At 45.0% G+C, this 27,405-nt stretch overlaps 1 protein-coding gene across 3 annotated transcripts in view; it reads right to left on the reverse strand.

Annotated features, from left to right (window-relative positions):
* The window catches only part of LOC144937917 (glycosyltransferase family 92 protein F13G3.3-like), a 134,559-nt gene that overhangs the window by 46,551 nt on the left and 60,603 nt on the right, over positions 1 to 27,405 (reverse strand). For 2 of the 3 annotated variants that reach the window (XM_078865525.1, XM_078865524.1), the window contains exon 3: positions 12,652 to 12,852. The exons of the other annotated variant lie outside the window; for it this stretch is intronic. The gene's annotated coding sequence lies outside the window, so the exon portion shown is untranslated. The remainder of the gene's footprint in view (positions 1 to 12,651; positions 12,853 to 27,405) is intronic. 3 annotated transcript variants of the gene reach the window in all.

The following is a 27,405-nucleotide window of genomic DNA, read 5'->3' on the forward strand; positions in this document are numbered from 1 at the left end:
GGCATGCACGGACCCCGTTGTTTCGGACTCTGGTGAGGCGCTCCGAGGTCATTTTGCGATGCTCCCCCCGCCCCCCCCCGCCCGCCCCTTTGTGGCAGTGCCACAATTACGAAGCTTTTAAGGCAACCTATGGAAACCGTGCAATTATTGGTGGATCTATACGCGTGTGTAATGAGGCGTCTCCTTGTTTCGCCCTGTCCGTGATTTGTCACAACTTTAACTGCGTAGCGTTTCATGTTCAAGCTGTTAAACCTTGCAATTGTAATAAAACCAAAACAAATCATGTGTTCCTTTGAACCCTTGAGTATAATTTTTAAGCAATGTATTTTTCCATGACATGGATAACATTTTTGTCCCAAACTGGCGCAGGATCATATAATCTGTACCTTCTTAAATGTGACATGTTGAAAGCTGTTGCAATACTGTACATAACTACGATGCTGTGTTCCTAAAGCAATACAAATTGTGGTCGTTTAATTGTAATGCCTTACTTTCTTGGCATATCTTCAAGGCTTACCGTATTCTAATATATCCAATTTCCTATCCCATCCTAAATTGGACACTATCTCAACGTTTAATGACTCTTCCCACAAGCCGACTAAATCCAGAGTGATCTTTTGATCTGGAACCAACTAAACTTGTTCGCGCATCTCGCCAATGTGCTGAATACACTCTAGCCAAGATACTGGTGAGTATGTGTGTGTGGATGATGTAGTGTAGAAGTTAGAGGGGGCTAAACGGGCACGGCACGGGCTAGAGAAGAGATGGAGTGATGTGGTACAGGAGGATGTGGAGCTGAGTGGACTTGCCGATGACTGGTACCAGCGGTGTCAGGATTGGCCTCTGTGGAGGAGACTCGTGAAAGACGCTGCTGGGCAGTTGGAGGCAGTAGCCCTCTAACAACAACGGAGGGTGGAGGAGCGATGCTCACAACAACGAGCGGAGCGCCAGGTGGCTAAAGCACAGCAAGTTGGCACAGTAGGGGGCACAGGTGGTGCATCAGCCAGTCATCTCAGTCAGTTGACCCGTGGCACCTGGGTCTGCCCCGTGACCTCCTGCCAGCAGGCGTTCGACACTTCACGTGGCCTCGAGGTGCACATAGCCTGGCACAAGCATCGTGGTGACATCAGTGCCACTTAGTGGCGAATGGCGGTTGTTGTTGTTGTAGTAGTTAGCTTGCTGCGTTACGAACCCGGCGACCCGAGTTCGATTCCCACTCATGGCCAACACCAGTGACGATTATCTGAACCAGTCATTGGCTTCCCCTAGGTCGACTCGGCCTAAAATGAGTACCTGGTGCAGTGTGCAAACATCACCACTGCGGAGATAAAGGTGGCCGGGTGTGGTGTTGGCCACCCACTCCCACGTGTGCCGTGCCGGCCTTCATAGGTATTCACTAACAGCACTTGCCCTAACAGTCTGTTCAGGCTATATGGAGGAGCTTTGTATATGAATAAAGTGTAATATAATTGTATGTTTAAAGTACAGTATTATGAAGTGCACTCGTGGATATTAAATTAAGATTTTAAACGTGTCATGTGAAAATGTAAAAAATAATTAAATGTTGCCTTATTTATATTTGCTTCTTTGATTTTTACTCCGTTATATTAGATTTGTGCAATGGGCGGTGTACCATGAGACGCATATATTTCAATTCACAACTGATGTAGCTATCAGTGCATCATCCTGTGTCAACAAATGGCCCCCAAAAAATGAATTCCAAGAACCACTTCTGAAATCATCACTTCATGTATTCTCTTTAGCCACACTAAACGCACTTCCTTTTTATGCCCTGTAAACGTTCAAAACACGTCACTAAAACCAACATTTGGTACACTTTTTAAAATGAAACTATAAGTTTACAAAAATACTGGATACAGCAGCTTCATAAAAATACTTGTTTTACAAATTGTTGGCACACAAGGGCCCACGACCCATGCCCATTGCTTGTAAAAAATCAATTTCCTGTGCTGCAATGGTAAAATTTGTTGTCTGAGAAATTGAAAACAATAGAGCAAGCTGCACTTTGCTCAAAAACTGCAAAGCCGATGCAATAACTTCACATTTACACAAGCTACTCGGACGAGAAATTAAAGTATATCCATTGAGAATATTCTATTGAAATTGCCATGCACATCATGAGCAGTACTAAAGGGTGGAATAAAAACAACCCTTGCGTTTATATGGGCACGGCTGTGCAGTAGGGATCGTCATGTACACTCGAATAGCGACCTGGGCACCCCCACTGAGAGACACCATCATCACTGCCACAGTGAGGGTGTCCCTTTCATGGCAGAGGAGCCGAGTGGATGGAAGCAAATTAAACCCTTTGATGGATAGTACTCATGCCGTGACACAGAAATATAACTTGGGCAAACTTACCAAAGGATAAAAATGTCTTTCTTTTTCACCTAATACCTGAACGTTGGAAGAGCTTACGATAAAAATGCATACTTTTGGCAGAGTGCACTTCAATGTCGAGAAAATGAAATTCTCAGAAGAGCGGTGAAAAGTGAAATCCTCAAAGTGAAATGCGACAGACTGTGGCAATTTTGCGGAAAAATCTTTCACTTTTTTCAAAAGGAAAATACCTGTGTCAGGGATCCAGAATGAGAATGATGTATTTTGCAGGAGGAATCTGATAACCTATAAAGCTCTTTCTCACAAATGTCCACCAGGGGGCGGGTAAGAACGCTACAACAACAAACAATACAAACTCACAGTAGGAGTGCAACGTTTATAAAATGTAAGCGAATCACCGATACAAATAAATTGATTTTTTTTATTTTACCAGATAAAGCCCACTGAGCTATTAGCTTCTCTTTGAGAAGCGACCTCGCCACAAATGATAGCTCAACAAAGTGGCTTATCACGTGGAAATGTATAGCTGCCACATCATCTAAATGATCGCAAATGAAGGTGTCATGGGTTGTGGTCTTGCCATGCCGACAGACAAAAAGTGTTAGGTAATGGTCATCCAGTTTACACTGAATGGCAAAAGCTGGCGGATATGGGCAGGTTGACTGTGTCTGGGTCAGAACAGCGGAGTAACTCATCCCTGGTGTCCAGTAAACGATTCAGTGAAGTCATCATCAAACTGCCGAACAAATTAGTGTGACATTGTCTAGGTCTCCGACTTTTCTCTTAAATCAACCACCACAGTGAACCTACGTGAGCTTCTGTCTCCCCAGAAAACGCGCACTCGTCTGTCAGGTTACGATAATAGTAGCCGCCGCTCAACGCTACCACGTGATTTTACTCAAGAGAGTCTGTTTTTTTGTTTAAAGCAACGAGGATGTTCTCTGGTTTATTCTAGAGAGTAGGCAAGGCTCCATTCTAGTTCAGCAACGGCTGAATTGCAGCCAACACAGCACAACAGACAGCGGCTGCTGCCATTAATGAGCAGGTGCAGTCATTCCGCCAAAACATTGTTGAAAGTGAACAAAGAAGCACTCGATTCGATGGCACGCATTGAGGACGACGGCTCAGGTTAAGGATGTTGCAGGTGGCGCCGTGGTGCCGAGATGTTTAAAAGCCTCGCTGCTTTGTGTCAAGGAGTGCATTGGGTTCGATCCTCACCCGATCCTCACCCTGCATGTTCTCCCCCTGGTTACCTGGATTTTTTTTTTCGGGTCCTCCCCCCCCACCCCTCACACACATTTAGAAATATGCGTTTAAGAATATTTGGCTGCTAAAAAAAAATTCCACGTGATAAGCAATTTCGTTGGGCTCTTATTTGTGGCCAGGTCGCTTATGAAAAAGACCTATATAACTCCATGGGCCTTAATTGATACAATAAAAAATAGATTAGGTGTGCACTGCCTGTATGTATGTATGCTGAACTTCTTTCGCACAGTACATAGCCAACCGTGCTAATCGGAGGTGCCAAATATCAGCTCCCTGTAATACTCACACAAGCACACCTCCTGCAGCGAATGAAGACACATTGGAAGCCAGATAACAGAAAATGGAAATAATTTTTTTTAACTATATGATTAAAGATTTTAAGTTTTCGTGACTGCAATGATCCATATTCTTTTAACTGCCCTAACCCTGGCTTCTCTCCCACTTCAGTAAAAATGTTCTTGCTGTGGTTGTCACACCTGATGACGATTGCTTGTGTTGCAATCGAAACGTCGTAATTTAATTGATTTATTTGTTTTTTTCACCGACGTGACTTTAGCGAAAGAACCAAAGAATATATGATTAAAATAGCAATTACACTTCATAGCCCCCTTGTCAATGTCCCCATACTGCGTGAGCCACTGCGGCTATTTTTCCCATACTTGACCACGCTGGTCAGTGCAGGTTGGTGGAGGTTGGGGCCCAGGCGGAACTGGTTCAGTTATCGCTGGCTACTTCATGTGCAGCCGTTTGCTTCGGACTCAAACCTCGGTAGAAATGCACAGCATTGCGGGTGAGGCACTGCGTCAGCACTCCTCCCCCAGAAATGAGAAACACTCACAATGTGGTAATACGTCGAGTTGAACTTGAAACAATTGATTAAGGTAAGCTCCGCCCTTGGGAACGCATGGGGGAAAAAACACGTATTTATCCTGCACAGTGGTTATGAATTTCATCGCGTAATGACGAATGGGAAAACGCTGTAATGCAACGTTGCTTTAAATTTGATTCATGGAACTTGGGATTTCCAGAGCACAGCCACATACTTCACTTTGCAGCCAACGTCTTGCACGTCTCATGCGCTCACTTGCATCCTCCTGCGTGGCACGACACTTTGCCTATACTTAATAGGAGGTGACGTAAATTACGTTGGTCACGTGCAGTCCCTTGCGCCCTATCAAACCTTTGTGTGGCAGAATTAAATAAGGCCTTCCGAGACCGAAATAATTTAAAAAAATAAATAACTAATAGCTTGGGGGGGGGGGGGTAACAGCTTCTGAATTTAAAGTGTGCTTTGCGTACATTATATTTCATGTGCTCAGTGTAACAGCGAACTCAAAAGTGGACGATAATGTTGTCGCGGCACATTCAAACTCGTATTACCTCCCTTGACCTGGGGGGGGGGGTGGGAATAACGAAAAGCATCAAATTCAAATGACACCCCTTAAAAAAATGGCACGTTCCACATCGAGTTAAGACGAACACGTGTTCCCGTAAAGGCGGCTCAAAGAATATCAGATGTAGGCCGCTCATGTCGGGGACCCATTTAATTTATTTTCCTCGGGGCTTTTTAATCTAGGAATCACATCACCAAGCTCTCCAATGCAGCAATAAACATTATCCTTTCATCTGGCCCTGTTCAATAGAAAACATTACTGAGATAAAAGGTGCATTGTGTTTAATTGTTATTAATTTATTTAGCACGGCAATGATTGCAGTTGGGTTTTAATTATAGCTATTAATGCTCCAAACTGTGCTTTTAGATCCAATAATATGTAAAGACACCCATTAGAAAACATGCCTGTACAGTATAAATCAGTAAATTGCACTAGCGCAGTAGGAAATGATTTTATGTCGAGAATGGTGGCGGCATAAGCGAACCAAGCAAAAGCGTAAGGCCCCCAAGCAGCTCGTGACGAAAATAGGGGCACATAAAATATCAGCTGAAATTAAAATCCCAATAAACATTACACGCTATTTAACATAAAAAATGGAACCTCTCTCAGCACTCATTTCACGATATATATACACGTGTGTGTCTATATCAGAGGTCGCAACCGGGTACCCAATACCCGTACCCTACCCGATACCCGGCTACCCGTACCCGGCCGGGTACGGGTACAGGTACCCGTTTGCGACACTAGTGTGGCCGGGTACGGGAAGGCCGTGAGTCACTGGTGAGTAACCGTTTGTCACTCATTTCGGGTAGGGTACGGGTAGGGAACGGGTACCCATTTGCGACCCTGGTGCGGCCGGGTACGGGTAAGGAATCAAAACCCGTTTGCGACCTCTGGTCTACATCTCTCTTAACTTACTACATTTGTATATCTTGTCTATATTCAAATGTCAAGCTCCAGTTCTCTTCTCACGAGGTTTTAATAAATGGAAAGAGGAGGTCCCCAAACAAGAACGTCAGCTTTGGGCCCTCAATTAGGCGCACGCCACCACTGGTCTCGAAGATGCGTACGAAACCAAAAAGAAAGTAAATAGATTCCACTTTCTACAACAGTGGCGTCACCTTGACAGGAGAAAGTGCTGTGTGGCGCGTTGTCTGATAATACCTCGCGCACAACAGCTTACGACACCATCAATACGCCCGCAAGCACTGCGCAGAAGCCACTTGATTTACATTTCTCGCACAACCAACTTAAAACATAATCAATCTGCGGCTTCATCTTTCGGCGTGGGACATCTGAAGCGGCGACATCAAACAAGCGGCGATGATGCCACAACCGCCTTTGTCAATACTTGCCAGAGGTGACCCGCGGGTCCTAACAACATCCACGCAGCTTCCCAGTCACTGCTATTTAAGGAGCTCTTATAATAAGGGGAGGGGAGGGGGGGGTCACCGTTAAATATGCATCAAGATTAATAAGGCAGCATAATGTATTTTTGATGTCAGCACGCTCAATGTTTATTTGCAGGCAGTCGTTTAAACATATGCAAAATTTTAGACCAGACGGAAATGCCAATGGAGGGAAGAAGAATGAGACGTAGATGGAGCATGATGTGGCCGGATGGGATGAGAAGTTTGGAGGTGTGCACTCCGAGATGGAGGTGGTCAGAAATCATCAAGAGTGAGCGGACGGCTGGGAAAACCGCACAGAAAGGGTAAATAATCTAAAGAGTTTCAACGTTTCGTGTGCCAGCATCGCTCCACACTGATCAGTGTTGGGACATTCTGCTCAATGTCTGCAGCAAGAACAGGCAACGAGGCTCCTCAATCATCCTGCGGTGTTCTTACATCAGAGATTATTCAAGTGCATTCATTAGTCTATTGATAACTGGAGCCTATTGTTGCCCCCCCCTCCCCCACCCTGCAAGCCCCCCCCCCCCAAACACCGAACTGTATTGACCAGCATGATGAAGTATAGTCAAACAACCCCCAAAACTGATACAGCATGGACACATCCTTTGGTGAGCAGGGGATTGGCAGGGGGTTGTCAATTCATCATCATCAGCAGCCACGGTCGATCCACTCATGTCTACAGTTATACCATCTGGTCCAGAAGATTTCCCCATTTTCCTTCTGCGAAGGGCAGTTAACTTCACAAAATGCCACATCTGGAACTTCCTCTTCTGAGTAACGGTCTGATGCTTGAGCTATATTAATTTTTGTTGTTGCCCTAAAGATCTACGTAAAATATATCGTTAGATGTAAGCGGGCACTAAGTATGAAACTGCTCCCGAGTGTGGATGTGTCTCTCCATACATCTCTCTCTCCCCCCTCCTCTATACGCATTCAACTGCCGCGGACATCGTCGTGAAAACACAACCATCGGGGCCCTGTGGTTCAGCCAGTCGGTCCTCCGGGACGTGGCACGCAGCCAAACAACGCCGAGACCCGTCGCGGAACGCCGTGTCGTCGCAAAGTCACAACGCCACCGCACTTGGCAGCGCCCGCATCGCACAATTGATTAAAATGCAAATGAGCCATCCGCAGCATTAAAAGAAAAAAAACCTTTCCATTTGAAATTCTATTTCTGTGACACCGTGAAAAAAATTGAATCTGCAAGTGCGACGCAGTGGGATGCTGTCGCCGGCGTAGTGGTTAGCACGCTGGTCTTGCAATCCAGAGGGCTGCCGGTTCAGTCTCCTGGAACGGCGGTCGAAAACAATGGTGATGAAGGTTCCTGCACTTTCCCTGTCTCTATCCCCCCGCCCGCGCCCTGCCCCTGCCAGCAGTATGAACGGGTGCTCCGTACTTGGTCGGTCGGCAGGTTGCGTGTGGCATCTGGCCGGTGTGGCAGGAGAAGAGGCCAAAATACCATCTGGATGGGATTTCTCGAGGCTCATTCTGAAGGAGGGCATTCATTCCACCAGCAGTGGCATGAGCAAGAACTTGCAGGGCTGCACCTTGACCTGTTTGTACATTGTACAGTGGTTTTTATTTATTCTACAGCTTCAATGAAAAGCAGAAGTCCTGAAACAAGCATTCTCAAACGAGCGTGTAATTTTATGCCCTCTATCCTGGTATGGAATGTACCCTGGCAGCATGCGCGCCTGCAGCATACTTGGGCGATAAATTCGTAAATAATTTGCCCACGTTTTCACATACATAATGCACCACACGTCGCAACGCATGGCACTCGATGTGCATTGCGTGAGGAGGATGTTCACACACGCGCTGTTCCATCTTCAGCGCAGTCATTTGTTCTAATACGGACTAGCGCTGCCTTAGAAAAAAAAAACACTCACCACGGTTGAGGCTTTGCTTCCCATAAAAACTTCCCATAAAAGCCGGCCCCAAGCACTAACGATTTGTGGGGGAAAAACATATTTACAGCAAGGGCTTGAGCACAAATTGCCACCGGCTGTGCCTTGACTACAAATTGGTTGCCCCACCACAGGCATATATGGCTTCCCTCTGACAAGGAGCATTTATCCTGCTCCTCTACATGACGGCGAGATCGGTTGAAAGACCGCAAAATGCGCGGACACGTGACTTCACCACGCCGCCACGACAAGCAAATCACCGAATCTGCGTTGGAACATCGCGCCCAATTTGTTTTTATCTCTTGCGCCACACGAGGAGAAGATGGATGGAGGGAACGCACGCCTTCCATTTCGATGACCTGGAAAGGGGATGTTTAGCCGAACGTTTCTGGGTCGCGAGCCCCTGGAACGCCTGATCCACACAACGGCATGAGCCGCGTTCACCCGTACAAGTGCAGATTTCGCACACGGCGTGCGACGCCACTGCGCGCCGTTCCCAACACGTGGCCGCTGAACCACGCGGCTGGGGATGGAGGGGGGTGGCCATTGCGATGGTTGATCTGAGCAGAAAGCGGCGACGATGAGGTCAGCGCTGGCTGACGAGAACAGCGCGTGCGCCCTTTTAGTCGGGGACTTAAACCGAGATCGGGGCGGAGGAGTTTAGTCTGGTCGCGTGGTGTGCGGACGCGCACAGGTTGAAAGTGATTGATCCAGATTTGTACAAAATCATAAAAAATGCATGCATGTGAGCACTACAACCACTACTTCACGCGGCGTAGTGATCCAAGGGTGGCTCTCTCTCACTCTCTCCACATCTCTCTCCCTCGCACTGCCTTTGGTCGCTTGTCTTTGATCTCGGAGGATGCGGCGCAGAATTGCATGCAGACACCCGAGCGGAGAGTGAAGCTGTTCAGAAACATTAAAATAGGGATTTCCATAATTTAACAAGAAAGCCTCAGACGGAACGGGAAAAATCTAAGTCTCTGCTGGCATCTGCCAGGAATTCATTAAAACGGCATAATCCCGACACCTGGATTCGCTCGAACCCGATAGCGGCTCATCACTGCACTTACGGCCTGGAATACGCTCATTAAACTGTTGGACAGACTCCCTTCTCATAGCGGATGAGCTTCAAAGTCAAAGCCCTCTGCACACTTCCTTCCCCGGTGCAACTTTAAGTTTACGTACATTTCACTTTCACCGACTTGCACCTGAGGCCAAGGACGAACCCCTAATTGGAAATAATGAGTGTGATCGAACATACTTTTTTTGTTACAAAAATCATCATGCACAGCAGCCGTTATAAGCCGCGGATCCACAAAGAGCGTGTTTGTTAGGAGGCTGACATTTCGCAACGGGGAATATTGTTTAATGCGAGGGCGAAATGTGGCATGACAGCAGCGAACGGCGGTCTACTCTTGCGAGGTGTGGGTAAGAATAGCGAGCACAGTGTTGCTGCTCGACTGAGGAATAGGACACTTTGCAAATGCAGTTAAAGCACTGGGGCAAATTTGAACGCTATCGCGCCCAGATGATTCTAAGTGGGTCACAGCCAAGCTCTTCGCTAGGTGGTCGCAGAGCTGATGTTGCTGAGTGCGTGCAGAGGCCGGGGTGCAAACGAAACTTAATACAGGTAGGAACAACAGTTCCACACTGCCCACCAGGGAGTATTTGTCTGTCTGTCGTGCATAGCCACGCCCTCGATTTGTATTTCATAGAGCGCTTCGGGCGGGCTCAGCACCACGTGACGCACCGCCCCACGCAGCTTGCGCCGCGTGACACGGATCGCACGAATGCGCTGTCACCAATTTCCTACCTGCCCACTCCTAAGGAACGTGTTTTTATGTTCTGCCAATTCCTGAAATTTATTCCGGTGGCTTGGTATGCCAAAGGTTGTCCTAACCAGCAGTGAGGCTGAGAATTGGCCAATAAGCACACACAGTCACTTCTCCTCCCCATTGTCCTGATCTTCCTCGTATCCACCCCATGTGTCAAGCCCACTAAAATAATATGCTTCACAAAAGCTCCTTTAACCCCGGCTACCCATTGCCGCCAACACAGTAACATATACCAAACATATACCATCATTCCTGTCTTCCCGTTAAGTTTGATAGTACAAGAAAATGATAAGCAACTAATTAATGTCCCTCATTACATCTTCCACAATCAAACTCTCCTCCTCTTAGTATGACAATAATAATGTAATGTACTTAAGAATTATAACATGAGGATTTCTCCACAAATCTGTCTGTCGCCTGATGATGCTCATTGTAATTACTGGCGAAACGTCGTACTTGAATTGTAAGTGTTGTGGGTTTACTCTCCAACACACCGATGTGCTGGGCTCGTAACGAATTGACATGTTTTGTTTACGTGACACAGCCTTACTAATTGGCTGCGTCAAGTGGTGGCGGGTTTACCGACACATTTATATTGACGTGATCTAACGCAAAAAAACCTCTATTATGAATAATAATGTAGTCGCCTTGTTAGTCCACTGCTGGATTGAGGCCTCTGCATGGCTGGAAATCAAACTTCGGTCGCTGGGATTACAGCTACGACGCCATACCTCTTACTATTAAAAATACTGAGAAATACGGAAGGTGCATTTCTGCATTGCAAATACGTGCATGAATTATGAAGAGATGAATAGACTTAGAAGACCAAATTGGCTCAGAGATCTCTATCGCACAATGTGGTCAATATGTTTTATGATTTTTAGGAAATGGTAGACAATGTAGACACATCAGAACGGATTAATTATACAAGCTCACTCCAGACCTCACCCTTGGTGGGTAATAAATTATTAAAGGCCTTGCAATGAAATGGCACGATACAAAAAATATATTTCCAAAAAAATGTGTTTTCTGAGCAAAATAATATCCGAGTTTGAGAAAAATAAAAGGGGACTCCGTTTAAAATGCACATGCGCATGGGGTTTAGTTGTTAGAGATGTTAAGAAAGACACGCATAAAAAAATGTATTTTTAATTTTAAATACTGCCGGCCAATGAACGGCTTTTTAAACGGCTTTTTCCCAAGAATGCAATATCCCGCAAAGTTAATGTGGCAGGAGGCAGGCTCGCCGCGTTCTTGGAAGCAATGTGTCTGGAAAAAGAGGGCTGCAGCAAGAGGTGCAATTTAACGTGATAAATGAAATTGAGGCAATTTTAAACATCATTCACACACAAAGTATTTTGATAAGCCCCCCCCCACCTCTCAATTTTCTGATTTGTACTCTATGAATTTATTAACAAACAGTGAATCTGTCCGGTATATTAAAACACCTCTTTTATACTATACCCTTTGTGCAGCAGAGTGTTTATTATCCAGAAAATATACTGTGGATTGCAATCCGCGAGCCATTTTCGGTGGCTCGCTGTTATCATGTCAGTTTAACGCTGTAAGGTCGCCACTATCAATAATTAGCTTTCACACATCTATTATGTTTGCGGCTTTCAAACTATGTGGCTCCTAATTTCTGTATGCAAATCATTTAAAATAATTACAGTGTATCTATTCCAAATCCACCAATGAATGAAGGCCACCCTCCTATGCCATGCCTGACGTGTTTTTTTTTACAATAATTCATCATGCTGGTCAGTGTGTGATTGTAAAAGGCTGGGTGGAGACAGGACCAATTTGACTAAAATTACTCACCACTAATGTTAGCAGTAATAAGAAACCAAACTCGGGCCACTGACTTAATAGCACAGCACACAAAAGCAAAGACAAAGATCCCCCGTATTGCTCGAAAGATTGTTGGGGCAAGTGCTGTTAGCAAGCACCTATGAAGGCCAGCATGGCACACGCGGGGTGGGTGGCCAGCACCACCTTTGTCTCCCCAGTGGCGATGTTAACACATCCCACCAGGTACTCATTTTGAGGTTGAGTCGACCTAGGAGAGGCCCAGGACCAATTCAGATAATTGTCACTGCTGTTCGCCGTGAGTGGGAATAAGAACTTGGGTCACCGGGTTCGTAGCGCGGCATGTTAACCGCAGCACCACTGCTTAGCCCGCACAGCACCCTAACCACTGTACCACAAAAAAATTTACACACAACCTCATATATGTGTAATGACAGGGTTACACCTGCTGACATGACAAAGTGACACCACCTGCTGGCCTGGGAAGGGTTTCACGGGTACAGCCACAGAGGTAACAGCCAATCAGGGAAGGAGGCGTATCTGGGGCAAAGGTAACAGGTGGGATTAGCCAAGATGCTCCGGGAACCTGCTCGAAGGTTCCACGAGAGGGTGTGGCCGGAGGCGGGGCCTAGCCACGCCTGGGGGGATATAAGGGGGAGCGGACCCGGAGCTCGGGGCTTGTGTGTGGGGTCCTGGGTCCTGGCTGTGCCGCTGTCACCGACGACATCTCTCTCCGTCGTCCGGCCACGTGGAAGATCTCATCGCCGTCATCGTCACGCCGCTCAGCCATCGGCGGAGACGAGTGTGGGCGAGGGGACCCCGCCGAGTGACCGGCTGTACGTGTAGCCAGTAGAGGTGTCACTGCCTAGAGTTATATTCAGTGAGAGAAAGAACCAGTGTTGACCTGTGTTGTGCCCAGTGTGCATTGAAGAACACACAGTTTGGCTTCTGCAAAGGACTAGGCACAAGAGAAGCAATCTTCTGTCTACAGATACTACTACAGCGATGCTACGAACATCAGAAAGAAGTGTACATCTGCTTCATAGATTACGAGAAAGCCTTTGACTCAGTCGACCACGACCGACTAGCAGCTCTATTAAAACAACTGGGACTAGATAAAAACGACATCAACTTCATCATTGCTCTTTATTGGAAGCAAACAGCCCAACTCCGATATGACAACGAATTGACAGACCCAACACCAATACAAAAAGGTGTACGACAAGGCTGCCCACTTTCACCCAGTCTTTTCAACATCTACTCGGAGCAGATTTTGATCGAACACTAGCAGATAAAAACATTGGTATTAAAGTCAATGGACAATACATCAACAACATCAGGTATGCCGACGACACTGCACTGCTGGCCGATTCGGAACAAGACCTACAACAAATCTTGGACGAGGTTGCCACAGAGAGTCAAATATGGGGCTTACGAATTAATAAAAAGAAAACAAAGGTTATGAAGGTCAGCCGAACTACAAGCGAAATAACAATCAAGCTTGGCAGCGAAAAATTGGAACAAGTACACCGATTTAAATACCTTGGTGTAATCATTGACGATCAGTTGAACCATGAAGTCGAAATCAAGAGCAGAATTGAACAAGCAAGGCAAGCATTTATTAAATGGAAAACACTCCTTGCAGACCGCAACTTGAGTACATCACTGAAACTGCGCACACTGAAATGCTACATCTGGTCAATTTTGCTGTACGGAGTAGAGACGTGGACACTGACAACAACAGCAACAAAAAGGCTCGAAGCTTTCGAGATGTGGCTGTATCGAAGAATGCTGAAAATCCCATGGACAGCCAAAACCACCAATACACAAGTTCTGCAAGATATGGGCACTGACAGGCAACTGCTGAAGACCGTCATTAGCAGGAAGTGTTACTACCTAGGCCACATTGCCCGAAACGACCACAAATACCAGCTATTAAAGCAAATCCTGGAAGGAAAAATCGAAGGGAAAAAACGACCAGGACGGCCAAAAACGACATGGCTCAGTAACATCAAAACATGGCTACAATTAACAACAGCAGCACAAACTCTACACGCCGTGCTAGACCGGGACCAATATCATCGTGAAGTCGCACACGCCGTTAGGCAGCACTAAAGAAGAAGAAGTGCCCAGTGTGAGAAATAAAGAAGACGTACCCTCTATACAACGTGTCGTGGAAGTCGCTCATTACATTGGTGTCAGAAGTGGTTCAAAATACAGTTACGAAGTTACTCATTACACATGCATGCACATTTCCATAAAGCAACTATACAATTTCCTCAATGGGAGAGGAACGTTGCCTGCATTAAATAAAAATTTGTAATCTAATAATGGTAAGCTTATAGAAATGATTAACCCCCCAGTGTAAATCCAGAGAATACAGATGGGAGAAAAAATGTTTAGTGTAATCCAAGTGAGTTGGTTGTGTGTTTGTTCCACACGGTGTAATTGAGCTACAATCAAGCATACCTTTAACTGCTTGGGCAACAAACATCCACGCTTCTTCGATGAACGAACGCGGTCATTTTGGTGCGAGTAGCTTCAAGCACAAAATACATTTCAAATCTTACCCACCTCAAATGTGCTAAGGTAAAACAGGACAAGGGTTAGGGACTGCTCCCCTGCCACCAACAATCTACTCACAAACACGTGAGAGCCTTGCGTGCAAGACGACATGTTATAATCATGTGAAAATGCTATTGTAAATATTTAATGCCACACAGCGGGGGGGGGGGGGGGGCGACTTCCATAGACCTTATTAATGGCCTCGATCCCTTTGACCTACTAAGGCCAGACATCAGTGATCTAATGGCAAGGCAGAAGGAAGTGTATAGAAAAAATTCCATACTAAGTTTAAATGGATGTCCACCCCTGCCTGCTCCTCTACCTTGACCTGAATTAGAGGTTTAATGTTCAGCTGAGCGTGATTCAGAGCCAAAAGTAGTGGAAAAATACAGCACTTGGTGTGTTGATGACAATGATGGTGATGTGAAATGATGTATTCCTTCTTCTTGGTTCTTTTGGTAAAGTCACGTAGAAGGGAAATAATAAAATAATGAAAATAAAACATTATAAAATACAATTCTCACGACATTTCGACCACAACGCAAGTAGCCGTCCTCGGGTGAAGAACAGGTCTTCTGTATTCCTTCAGAAGACAAACAAAATATATGTATAATAATGTATCGTTATCGTCCGGCATTTTCTATCCACTGCTGGATAATTCCCCCAGCATCTCCGCCTCCCCCAACACACACACACACTGTCACCATCCCGCAAGTTTCCTCGTCAACAGATAAGATGCTTGAGAATCTGGAGGAGCCAGACTGGATCGGGTCATCCATATTAGTCAGATACTCGGAGATGAGACAAAATTCACTCCCTTGAACCGACACCACGGCCAGCGTGGTAAAGCATCGTAAAAAAACAAACCCCTAGGACCGATATACACGTTTAAATTAAAAGTGACCTATACCAGGGGCGGTTTCTTCATTAGGGAGATTGGGCGACGCACCACCAATGTCATTCAACCACAGAGTCACGCTAGCCGTCACTGTGCCTCTGGATATAGTCCAATCAGCGTCATGCTACGTTCTGTGGAGTACCGCCTCTTTTTGGGCGATTTCCCTCCAGCTGAGAATCGCCCCGAGTGGTCCCATAGACTTACATTCAAAGATGTTTTTTTTCGAACGGGGGCGCTGCAATGCATTCTCTATGGCTTCCGGGAGGGCTCGCCCTAACGTGCTTACGTCATCATACGTGCTTACGTCATCATACGTAAGCACGTTTCATCCAACAATATAATTTGTCGCCACCTAGTGGAATCTTTAATAAAAGAAACTTGAGTGGTTTGTTTTAATAGTGAGTATAGAAACAAACAAGATGTATGGTAAGAGTCACTTTATTTTTCATTAATATTAAAGAAGTGAAGTTGCCTTTACATGCTTAAGCTGTTAATTTATCCATTGCATGGGTGGACCTTATCCTTATCAATCATCCAGACATTTGCCCCCCCTGAGAGATTTTGCAGGAGCCGCCACTGACCTATACCATATATACAAAAGCTTGCCAGAGCTTCATTTATATTCGGGGTGGCGTGATGGTTAGAGCACTGTTGCTATGAATCTGGAGGTCCCAGTTTGAGTCTAACGCTGGCTACAGGATCAGCGGCGAGCGCGTGACACCTGAACCGGTCCAAGGGCTGCCCCTCATCCTTAACGAAACCACACTGACAGTGTGGTGAAGTATGACCCAACAACCCAAACAACTCAACATGGCACGGGGAGGCCGTAGTGCGGCTGTGGATTGTCAAAGGTCTGTTCAGTTATTACCATGGGCCGTCCCCCCCACCAAAGGCGCGCGAGTTGGTATGGTCGTGTACACGTCATAAATAAATAAAGAGATAACGCAAAAACATTGAACTAAATCGCTCATTAAACTTATTAAAAGTTGACGGATGTTAAAAAGGAATAACGTTGCTAACGGCAGGGCTTATGGCGTGGTACCTGGCTATTTTTTTAAATCCTTTATATTAAGTTTGCTTGCTTGCTTAGGACCGTGCACATCTTTCGGTCGTTTTTTAACCCACTTCCCGTGATCCAATCGAGCTGACATTTTGTACACAGACTCGTTGTGCGTGACAATGCATTTTCGTGAAAGAACATTTCCAAAATTTTACACTGTTTAGGGAAAAAAATTAAATATTTAATTACCAATTGTTTAATGCTGCCAGACAATCATCTGACCCATAGGTGGCAGCCATCTCAAGCCAGAGGACGAGATGACTCTAGCCGCCACGCATATAAAGGATTTATAGTGAAAAACTTTGTTTTTACGGGTTATACTTGTATTTAACGTAAAACCCCACCGTTGGAGAGCCAAATCCGTCGCAAGCGCGCGAACACACACAAAGCCACACTCTCTGGTTCTTTCGGTAAAGTCACGTAGATAGAAAATATTACAAAAGAAAACACGACGTTTCGGTCACAACACAAGCGTCCGTCTTCAGGTGAGAAAGTGATCTGCTTGTGTTGCCACCGAAATGTCGTGTTTTCTTTAATTCTTTTTTCTATCTACGTGACTTTACCGAAAAAACCAGAGAGCATCGATTCCTACAGTCACAAAAGCTTCAAATCTCGATACACAAAGCCACAAACAGACAATTTTAGACTTTTAGATATTTCGATGGTTTATAAATGAACTTTCCTTAAATGATGATGATGCGCATCATCACTTTATCTCATTACTTTCTCTCTCTCGATGCAATCGTGTAGAGTTCCAGATGTGAGTCGCAGGAAGCAAGTTCGTGAATAATGAGGGAATATTGTACAGAAATGTGGACTAATCACAGACAGATCCGCCCCCGCCTGCCCATAAATGTAATTGAAATTAATGGTCATTTGGCGAAAAGTCAATTGGACGTGATTTGCTTTTTTATGCATCAGCGATGATGATAATAGTAGTAATGTCATCATAGGCAACACAAGGCAGGTCATGCCTCTTCAACCGTTAAAACCCTTGCAGCAACACTCAAACGTGCTCGTATCTTGAACAACAAACACAACACACGATTTCTGTCCTTGGCCTAATTTAATTGCAAAATTAAGTGAGGCCAATGTAAATGTTTCATACTGGCTTATGCAACACTATAATAATAAAAAAAAAACTCCAATAATTTGACCGCAATGCATTTTAAATGCAGTTTTCAGCAGATAATTAATATACAGTTGGCTAGCCTCACTCTTTGCATGATGGTGGATTTTTTCCTCCAGTTTTTCCCTCTACATTTAGAAACATGCATTGAGAATATTTAGATTCAATCTTGACTTAAAGCTTTCGTGACTGCAGGAATTCATATTCTTTGGGTCTTTCGGTAAAGTCACGTAGATAGGGTCAAAGAAAATAACAGAAAACTACGACGTTTCGATCGCAACACAAGCGGTCGTCATCAGGAAAAGGGGGTTAGCCTCCAAAGGCAAACTGTTTATAAAGGTTTGAAATGGGCGTAGCCCAAGTGTCAGCAGCCATGGGCGGGGCAGCTAATGTTAATGTAAGTGATGGTAGTAGTGGGCAACGTTGGCGTTGGTGGTGGGTTTCCACCAATTAAAGGGCTGCCAGGTAATCATTGCACCTCGCTTTACACACTCACACTGTTGACGGTGGAGGTTGCTGCGAGAGGTGATGGTACTCGTAGAGGGCCACGGTGGCCCTGGTGGTGAGTTTCCACCAATAGAGGGCTACTGCTAGTGGCGATGGTAGTAGTGGGCAGTGATGGTCCTGGTAGTGGGCTTACACCAGTAAAGGGCTACTGCTAGTGGTGATGGTAGTAGTGGGCAGTGATGGTCACGGTGGTGGGCTTCCACCAATTAAAGGGCTACTGCTAGTGGCGATGGTAGTAGTGGGCAGTGATCGTCCTGGTGGTGGGCTTACACCAATTAAAGGGCTACCAGGTCTAAAATGGAAACATTACAGCCAGTTATGACTTAAACTGGTTGATAACATCCTTCCAGTGATTGCTGAGTTTGTACCCATCTTCTCGGTTGAAATTGTGTCTATGTCTGTATATATGGATGGCCTAACGAATGAATCTTTGTTGATAGCCAGTGGGTTTGCAAAGTACCTTCGTCTTTGATAAATAAATTTCGCGTGAGCCCACTGCATTAAAGCAATGGTCAGCCACGGCCGAGGTATTGGTCCTATCGTATTTCAGATCTGCCTTGTGTTCACAAACACGGTCCGAGACATGTCGCTTAGTTTCCCCAATGTAACTACTGCCGCAGACACAGCTTAGTTTGTAGATGCCGGGGTATTGCATGTCAGGGATCACATCCTTCACAGATGGGATCAGATCACGAATTTTATGTACTGTGTTAAATCGAACCTGGATCTTGTGTTTGTTCATGATTTTGGAAATATTTTGGTGATCCCTGCTATGTATGGCAAGGTGATGGTTTTGATTGGGTCCTCAGAGGGATCTTTTCCAACGGTTGGGGTGATAGCTTTACGGATTGAGTAGTCTGAATATCCATTCATCTTGAGAGCTTGGTGTACGTGTTCCAGTTCACTGGCTAGGTGATGATGGTTGGAAAATAGATCGAGCTCTATGGCGTAGAGTTTTGATGAGGGAATTCTTCTGAGATGGATGGTGGTGTGAGTTAGGTTTTAGGTAGGCATCCTTATGGATTTCTTTCCTGGAGACAGAGTGGCCCATTGAGTCATATGATCTTTTCGATTAAAACATCCAAGAATGGTAGCTTGCCATCCTTTTCCACCTCCATGGTGAATTTGATGGCTGGGTGTATGGAATTGATGTGGAATTGATGTGGTGTATGGAATTGATGTGGTTGAGGAATTGGTTCAATATTCAGATTATGTTGGTGCCATTAATGTCCAAATGATGGACCACTTTGTTGAACTATCATTTATGGCCAGGCCGCTTTTGAAAAATAACTTAATACCAAACTGGGGCCTTTTCGTGGTATGATGGGGATGGTTTAGTTGTATTTGTATGTGTTTGGGTGATTTGTTTACCTTTCTTGTAGCGGCTAGCGCACTGCGCTACGATTCCAGCAACCCGAGTTTTATTCCGAATCACGGCCAACACCAGTGGCGAATATCTGAACCGGTCCTGGGCCTCCCCTAGATCGACTCAGCCTCAAATGAGTACCTGGTGTGATGTGTAAACATCGTCACTGGGAGACAAAGGCGGTCGGGCGTGGTGCTAGCCACCCACCCCCTGCTGTGCTGTGCCGGCCTTCACAAGTGCTGCTCGCTAACAGCACTTGCCCCAACAGTCTGTTACAAGCTATAGGGGGGATCTTTGTCTTTGTTTACATTTCTTGTACTTTGCATTACTATCATGTTTTTGGATTGTTTGCTGTTGTAATGTTCTTACCCGCTCCTACTGGACATCTGTGAAAAAGAGTTTTAAAGCTCACGTAGAATGTAAATATTAAAATAAAACATATAAAAGAATTTTCACGACGTTTCGGCCACAACGCAAGCAGCCGTCCTGAGGCCGTGAGAATTATTTTATATGTTTTCTTTAATTATTTTATTATTTCCATTCTACGTGACTTTACCGAAAGAACCAAGAAGATGAATCCCTGCAGTCACGAAAGCTTTAAATCGAAAAGTTTTAAAGCTCTCCGGATTCCTCCGGTATAAACACATATTCTGATGTTTCCGGCCTGTTGTTGCCCAGTCATCAATGCTCGGCTTGGAAACTGTGGTGGCTTCAACACCGCCATGTGTGCACTTGGCAGCAATCCTCGATGTGGTGTTAAATGCATTTGCGCTGAATGTGCGAAATCCACGGAAAAATATTACAGTGTGTACAAACATTCTCCATCCCGGGCACAGCACGCTTGCTACCGAGCCAGACTGCAGAGTTGACGGTTCAATTCCCCCGCAGCAGCCAAATACATTCTATGGGGAGCTAGCGAAGCGTGTGTGTTGTCAGGTATTAAGTGGGGCATTAAAAAGGGCCCAGTAGCATCATCATTCATGACGGTAAGCCCACTCCATGGCAATTGAAAAACCATTCAAAATGTTCGTGATATTGAAAATCCATTCAGAAATATCCCTGAGTTAAGTGTGTCCGAGAAGGACCCCTAGTAAAATATTTTCACAGCAAATCTTAAAAATTCCTTTAAGTGGCTTGACACGATTTTCTCAAATGATGGTCAAGCTGATGGTTTTCTTTTTAAATTAACAGCCAGAAATTAGCCAAGTCAAGCACTAAACCAAATGTGTGCAGTCACTGGTGATCTGGCAGAGAAAATCAACTCTCTGGGTCTGAGAACCCTATGTTGTTCATGGCTGGCTGCTGCTAGGATGTAAACCCATAATCTAAGTGGCACCAGCTCAATGCTCTGACCTCTGAACTACCTGAGCCACCTGGGCACCTCACATGCATCATTTGAGTCAAACATTTCCTGTGGAACTCAGAACCCCTCTTTAGGAGGAATAGTTCATCTTAATATGCTATATACTGGTAAAATAAAGTGCACATCAAATATAAACCTAACATTCTTCGTCCTCACGCCATGCCAAAAATACACCATACGAACGACTATTATTCAGTCCCTCCAGAAAAACGCGATTATGCGATCGCAAGATTCCAGGCAAAATCAGCCAAAGTCCGCATATTTATGCGGGGGGCGCGTTTTTTCAAATACTCCGCACTTTCGCCGCATAAATTGCAGATTTCCGCGCGCAAAATATGCGGGCTTGCATGATTTCATAATCCCCGCATTTTCGTTGCAAAAAGTCACATATATCTTAGCAGAAAGTTGAAAAATGTTGCGTTTACTTCACACAAGCGCAGCCATTTCCCCTGTTGCCATGGGAACGTTATGAAGTGACGTCACTCATTACGCGACATCATTGAAAAGCTGCAAACCCCGCGATGCCAATGAAACCATGATGAAGAGTTTATGCAACTTTACAGTTGTAAGATTGCACTTTTTTGTTAGTAGTATGTAAATTTACATTACTGTAAGACTGTACTGTTACTGTATTGCTTACGTTACTGTGCACTGAAAACACTTATTTTAACAGAAGATGTCTGTTTTGTATAGCTACCTCTGTAAAACAGGAAGCACACATTTTATTTTTAAATATTTTATTTATTCATTTTTACAGAAGTTGTAGCATATTCATTTTGTAAAGCTACAGAACTTGTTCGACTCAATGTTTTGTAAGTTTGAGCCATCTGTTTGTTAAGGTCTGAAATAAAACAAGATGAGAACTTAAATATTCCCAGCACTTTCTGTGATGTAGTATGCTTGCTTATCATATGAAGTAATAAGAAATTACTCTTTACATTAAAGTAGTAGCCTAGTGAATAGGGTGTTGGGGGAATCACTTTTTTTTCTCTTTTTCATCAAACCGCAGTTTTTGCAAGTTCCCGCAATTTTTGCAAGTTCCGCAATTTTTGCAAATTCCCGCAATTTAATCGCATAAAATTGCATAAATATCCCGCATATTCCATCGCATTTTTTAAGAAAACGTGCCGCATAATCAACGATTTTTGCCCGCAACAATCACCAAAAAACTCCGCCTTTTTCTGGAGGGACTGATTATTCTCCAACTCAATTATCGTCATGTGAGTGTGCACTACAGGTGTGCGGGGACCGTGTGCAGTGTGCAATGTGCGTTCCTCAAACAGGGTGGGAATGCGGCGCTTTCATGCAACGTCACGTCGCAAACGAGGCAACCAACGAAAGGCCTCCAGCAGCACAGTGTTCCCGGGCAGTGCTAATGCTGCTGTGTCATCACCCTTGCAGTTCCGCCCGAGCCACGAAATGCATAGCGACGAATATCAGAGGCCACCAATGGAGCAAACATGTTTCTAATGAACATGATGGCTTATAGGGGAAGAAATAGCGTCAAGAATGGAACATGAAAAGTGTACATGCTTCATGAATTATCCTCGAATATCGAAGCAGTAGGGGTGGATCAATGTTACAGTGTTTTGTGCGCTGCGCTATTATCTGGGGGCCCAAGTTCGATGGCAAGCCACGGTTGTGAACATCAGTGGCAAGTGATATCAGAACCAGTCCTGCCCTCACACCCCTTCACCAATCCACACACACAAGCATGGTGAAGTATGTTGGTGTGAATTAAAGTCCAGAAACCCGATTTGAACCATATTCTTAGGTTTTTTCGGTAAAGTCACGTAGGTAAAAAAACACAAGCTTCCGTCTTCAGGTGGTACCGTCACAGCCCCGACAGCTGTATCAAGTAAATGATACAGCTGTCGTGGCTGTGACGGTACCACCTGAAGACGGAAGCTTGTGTTGCCTCCGAAACGTCGTGATTTTTTTTTTAATGTTTTTTTTTACCTACGTGACTTTACCGAAAAAACCTAAGAATATGAATCCTTGCAGTCACGAAAGCTTCAAATCTAGAACCGATTTGAACCCTCGCCTCGGAACACACAACACAGCTCTTGCTCGTTAGTTAAGGTTTTATCGAACGGCTGCAGGAAGTATAGTTTCCTGAGCAGTGCAACACGGGTTTATGCAACTCATTGCCGACAGTGTGCCTGTCTGAGCATGCTCCGAGCTGGATACTGCCCTTCACATTAAGAGTAATAACACTGGTTAAAAAAAAAATGTCTGGCCTGGACTTTTGCAGCTGTTTTAGACTAATTTCAGGGTGCTGATTCCAAATCTGATCTCAGATTTGCTCTATCACATCATTTTATGCTATCGGCATACCCCATTTTCATTGATTTTACCCGAAATTAACTCTGTCACTTATGATTGCAAGTTGTTGCGAGTCAGTGACTGCTTTAGTGTTAAAATATGGTGCTGTATTTTTAGGATAGTGTGTTTATAATATCATTTTATGTAGATATCCACATTTATTTAATATTTTTATTCCGCAGTTTTTATTGAAAATGCAATATTTGATATCTCAAAAACCTGATGTGATAGACAAAAACTGATGCCAGATTTGGAATCAGCACCCCAAAATTACATTAAAACCGTTGGAATACCTTATGCCAGAAAAAGTGTGTTGACCAGTGTAATTATTAACGACGCTGAGGCCACGAGCTCGTCCGTTGCCCTTTGGTCGAACCGGAAACACAGCTCCAGGCTCCAGCCCGATATGTATCAAGTCACTGCTTTCGAGCACATTTAAGCGCCAATATCCCCATTAGGTTATGGCGAATTGCAGCAATGCTATGGACGCCCTTACTAAAAGAGGGCGCCACATTAGTGTGCGCACACCACTGCACGACCCATGAGAGGTTAATTTCGTGCGAAGGCTGCGTGGTGTTTAACCGAGCTTGCAGTGGCGAGATGTTATCTCCCTCGCCTGGTATGCAGGAGAGAGTGGGTTTGATTCCAACCCTCACACGCCTGCTCTATATTTGGAGTTTTCACGTCTCCCTCTCCGGATCCTCCAGTTTTTTCCCCTTCACATTTCAAAATCAACGTGCGTTTTTGGTATTTTGCTGCTGTAAATTTCCACGTGATAAGCCACTTCTCGTTGAGCTGATCATTTGTGGCCAGGTCGCTTCTGAAAAAAGAGCTATACATAGCTCAGTGGGGGGGGGGCCCTTACCTGGTAACAACAACAACAAAAACATCTCCGTCGCCTGGAATCTTCGTATGTGACACCGGAAGCAACGCCGGACAGGCGACGGAGAATCTGAGAAACGCGCGACGGCCACCATCCACCGGCACGGGCGGGGCCCAAGTGGCCAGGAGCAGAAGGCCCCAAGTGGCCAGGGGGCCCCAAGTGGCCAGGGCTGGCCTCGTCGCGCACCGCCCTGGGCCTCGTGCAACACCGAGAGGAGGGGGGGGGGGGTGTTTAGACGTCGCTTGCTTGTGCACGAAGAGAAATTTGAACCTTATGGCGGTATAATGTCCGTGATGCAGTAATTTTTAGCTTGTTGATGGTCGGCGATGCGGCAATCGACTCATCTCGACGAGCTGTACACGATGCACTGTTCAAAGTTTAAATTTTCGATAACGGATTTTTTTATGCTGATGTGTTGCGTTTGGACATCACGGCGTAGCACCGATTTCGGATTGATTGGTACCCCAGTCGCGGAGTGAAGTACACCCCTGGAAAAAAATTGTGTCCCAGAAATAAAACATTTAATTGCCTCGGCAATTTTGTATTAATTGGTACCCCCCCGGGGTACCGCCATGAGGATCATTTGTGGTGCACAGGCGGAGAATGGGCAGGAGATCTCGCATTTCTGGCTGGTTGGCTGGGTCTCCGTGTCGTTGCGTGCATTTGCTTCAGATGGGGGGGGGGGGTGCTGTTTGTTGTTATTTTGTATCGTGCGCTTTGCAACAAGTGTACAAGCATCGTGCCGATTGTTATTCTGAGATACCGGATGAATTTATGACGTTATTAGAATACTTGTATATTCAAAGTGTCTAGGGTGTTGGGAGTCATGTTATTAGTCCACGTCTTAAATGTGACTGAATGACGAGTCTGTATCCTGCTGGAAAGATTTATAAACTTTGAGCCGTGAGCAGGTGTATAATATATTTATTTAAAAAACGTAGACGAGATGAGCATGGAAAATGTATCATCATGTTATTTAATTATCAAGTCACACACGTTAATAACGATTTTCAGAAACATTTATCTTTTAGAATCTAGTTTACACCATCCATAAGAATAGCTGCAATTTAAAGTGGTGTTACACTGCAATTGGAAACACGCAGGCTGAGTGTGTTAATGAGATTGTGCAATTCAATTTGCATTACGGTACGTAATTGTTGTTTTCACGTGGAATAAATATTGTGCATACGCATGAATTCTGTACCTCTTTTCAAAATTGCATTTCTCTTTAGAACGATTCAATTTTTATAATGTGCATTGCATGTTCCAACATATAGATCAAATACATGGACATTAGCAAATAAAATGGAACCAAGTAAATAAAACATGCAAAACGTCGCATGAAACTCAACTCAATCGTCAAAAACACTATTTTACCTGGGGAAATATATAATTAGGGGACATTTTGAGCAATGGCCCTTTTTCATAGCACACAAATAGAGGCCGCAGAGATGAGAGTTGGAGACTGCACATTCCACCTGGGGCCTGCATATTCTCAGATTAACATAATACATTGCAATTTATACGACTACATTAAACCCCTCCCCCCCCCCCCCCGGTCTTCGCACCTGATAGGCCCACAGCGATGACGTCGCCTTTAATCTATTTAAGACCGAAACAGGAAGTTTGTTCACAATTCCGGCTATCGCCTGATGAGGCTGGTTGTAATCACCAGCGACACGTCGTGCTCAAATTGTAAATGTTGTGGGTTTACTCTCCGACACACTGGTGTGCTGTAGTAGCAACAGATTGCCACGTTTTGTTTACGTGGCAAACCTTACTAATTGGCTGTGTCGGGTGGTGGTGGGTTAATGACACATTTATATTCACCCGATCAAACCCAAAAACCTCTATTATGGACTCACAATTACATTTTAAACATGTTTCCTGATGAACAGGTTTTGAATTTGTAAATGCAATTACCTATTCGTAGCTATGGAGTAGCAGAAAAACCTTGCAATAATAAAAAAATACATCGCTAAAAAAGACTAATCTGTGTTCAAAGTTGCTGGCACAATTACATTATTATGGATATACAGTAACTGTTGTGTGGTCAATGGATAACTCCACTCAGTGATGCATTCCCAGGGCTAATTATCATATCAATAGCATTAAGGAAGCGATCAAGAAATGTTTGAGTCTAAAGCAGCAAAGGGACTTACAACTGTTTGAAATTCCTGAACCTTGCAAGAGTAGAGAATTTTAAAGGAGGCAATTAAAAATAAGTTTCATTAGTGGGTTTTTTTTTAGCCCATGCTATCCAATTTTACTGAGACATCAAATGTGTTTATTTAACAAATGTACGTTCCAAAAGAAGGGACACCACATGTGTGTCGAGCAGTCAATGGTGAAGCTACGTTTCAAGTGAAGGCGAGGCATTCCTTCAGTCCTCTTGGCTGATCGGTATTCAGTTTGAATTAAGCAGCCTTCTGTCCTTTTTCTGGTCTAATTTCCACCAAGCGTCAAGAAAAGGCCATCAACACTAAGCATTGACGTGTCACGTGGTCTTGCCTTAAGTTCTGCCACGGGATGAGACCAGAACAAGGACAGAATAACCGTGCTCGCTTGCGTTATCTCTTCATCTTACCTCCATGGCAATCTTAACCAGACCGACCTTGAGAAAGAGCCCATGTAGGAGCAACTCCTTACTTGGTAAAAAAAAATGATGTGACTCTCTTCAACATTTGATGAGGCTCTATAAACACTGCTTATCTCGACATGGTGGACAGGGTACGTGCACTGCTGGATATAGGAGGAAGGGCAGTTTACCGACTTGGGTATTTTTGGCGTGACACCCAGGAAGGGGGTTCACTGAACAAGACCCGACAAAAATGGTGGGATGCTGTAAGTGCAGACCTTTAAGGCAGGAATTCACACGGCAACAGTTTTGTTTCTGGCAGAGGGAAGGGAATGCTTGGCAAGGCCTTGCGACATCAATGGCATTGGCCCCGATGACCTCTTGATCTTGACAGTTTTACGACACACGAGGAAGCATCGACAAATCATTAGGAGCTACTTGTTTTGTGCAAGAGAACACACATGTTCGACGGCAGCTAAGAACGTGATTCTCTGCGATTGTATTCTCAGCACGCGCGTGCAATTGTCCACTTAACCCCCCCACCACTCCCCCGTCCTCGCCCAAAAGGGGCAACGCTTCAAGGATTGCGAAAAAAGGTTTAGAAAAGTATGACGGCGGCGTAGGCGCTCCTCTGTTACCCCACTCAGGCCTCAGGAACGCAACGCCCCTTGACGCTTGTGTAGTGGTGATACGCGCTGGGTGTATATGTCGTGTGCCAGCGCGTATGTACGGGTGTGTGTGTGG

The sequence above is a fragment of the Lampetra fluviatilis genome, chromosome 20 (assembly GCF_964198595.1).
Source record: "Lampetra fluviatilis chromosome 20, kcLamFluv1.1, whole genome shotgun sequence".
In the NCBI taxonomy this organism is placed as follows: domain Eukaryota; kingdom Metazoa; phylum Chordata; class Hyperoartia; order Petromyzontiformes; family Petromyzontidae; genus Lampetra; species Lampetra fluviatilis.